The sequence below is a fragment of the Arachis duranensis genome, chromosome 9, assembly GCF_000817695.3.
Source record: "Arachis duranensis cultivar V14167 chromosome 9, aradu.V14167.gnm2.J7QH, whole genome shotgun sequence".
Classification (NCBI taxonomy): Eukaryota; Viridiplantae; Streptophyta; class Magnoliopsida; order Fabales; family Fabaceae; genus Arachis; species Arachis duranensis.
In genome coordinates, this window is record NC_029780.3 from 111,309,019 (window position 1) to 111,310,926 (window position 1,908).

A 1,908-nucleotide genomic window follows, 5' to 3' on the forward strand; every position below is an offset into this window, starting at 1 on the left:
CTTTAATTAATTAGTATCTATTACATTATTCAAATATATGTTAAAAAATATTAATATTAATAGATATCATATAATTATCAATAACAAAAATATGTCATGATTAATAAAAAAATTTTACTTATCTTTTTTTAATTTATAGATATTTAACAAAGTTTAATTTTTATTTTAATAATGATATAATTAAAAAGTAATTAATTTAAGAAAGATTAAATATAAAACAAAAATAAATTAAATTAATATGACTAAAAGATAAGTAAAATATCTTAAATTTGCATGACTAAAAGAATTAATATATAAGTTATTAATTAGGATATATCTATTAATTAATAATATATTTATTAAAAGATAAGATTAAGGACAGAAAGTAACTTTGTTCAAGTGGTGGCAAACTTCTTTTATAACTTGAATGTTTCAAGTTCGAACCCCAGCGCTGGTATATGCTCCAATTTTTTGAGATTTGAGTGTGCGCGTGCTGATGTCAGTGGGTCAATCGGTCCGGTTCAATTCTCGATTTAGACCGGATTTGATCGGGTTTTCTGAGTTTGATCGGTTCGTATGCTTATCCGGTTAGATGGTTAATCCGAACCGGTCTAAGATCTGATTTTATCGGTTTTTCGGTCGAACTAATTGATCCGGTTCGGATTTGATAACTATGATTAGGCTTCATGTGTCTGGTGATTATAAATTGGAACTAAATTTTTAGTTTTATACTTTTTTGTGAGATAAAATTTTAGTCTCTTTGTTATCTTATTTTTTTTTAGAAATACATAGACAGAAATTTTTAGAAATAAAGACTAAAATTTTAAACATATATTTAAAAAATACTTTTATTTAATTTTATAAATTTTAAATTTATTTTTCAATTTTCGTATTTATCTTAAACCAAATATGATATTGAAATATAACTTAGTACCGTATATTTTAAATCAAATATAATACAAAAATTTAATTTAGTTTCTATCTCTATCTTTTAATTTTTATCTCTTAATCTTAATTTAATTTCTCTTCCAAATGTAGCCTTGATGTTCCCAAAAAACAGTTTTTCATAACCTACATTTTTTATTAACAAAGTTTAGAATGTCCCTAGCAAATTGATGTAAATTAGTTTTATATTTAGAAAAAAATGAGTAAATTATTATTTTTATTTATAAAAATTCTTATAAATTTTGTACATAAATAAATGAATGTTTTAGTATTTTTATTTATCCGTACAAACAACTAATATCTTATTAAAGAATTTGAAAGATAAAATAAAAACTCTCAAAGGTTGATGACATAAAAAAATCTAAGTTTATTATTAACTTATATTTATTACCCAAGTGAATTTCTTTTTCTAATTTTAAAATATTTCTTGTTAATTTCGATGGATCAAATTTGTATCTCTCATAACATTTAACTTAAAAAAACGTTAAGATATTTTTTCTCAAACAATAAAATTTCATATTAACTTAGAGAGTGTAACTGTGTGTTCTATGTGATATGTGCAAAACCAACGTTTATCATTAATTTTACCTAATATAGAGATAGTTGTAGACAAAAAATATTAGATGCATTAATTTGTTATGAATAGTTTTCTTGTATATTTTTTATTTTAATATTAAAAATAATTCATAAAAAATGAAAAAAAATAAAAATATCTTTTATATCCTAAAAACATAAAAAAATATATAGATAAAAAAATTACTTCCCCTTATTCGGATACATCTTTTGAAAAATATGTTAGAATCATTATTTTATGAGACTAAGGTATAGTATTATTATTTTTCAATAAAAAATTTTATTTTTCACATTTTTATTCTACTTATCTTATGTTTTAAAAGTATATTTTAATAATATAATATACAAAATTTCAAATTTTTATTTATTTAATGCATTAAAAATTAAAAATATTTTATACAATATTCTTAA

General features: G+C 20.3%; 1 pseudogene; it reads right to left on the reverse strand.

Moving 5' to 3' along the window:
* Window positions 1–667, reverse strand: part of LOC107467177 (endo-1,4-beta-xylanase 5-like) — a 4,547-nt pseudogene extending 3,880 nt beyond the window's left edge.
* Between the last annotated feature and the right edge of the window lie 1,241 nt (window positions 668–1,908).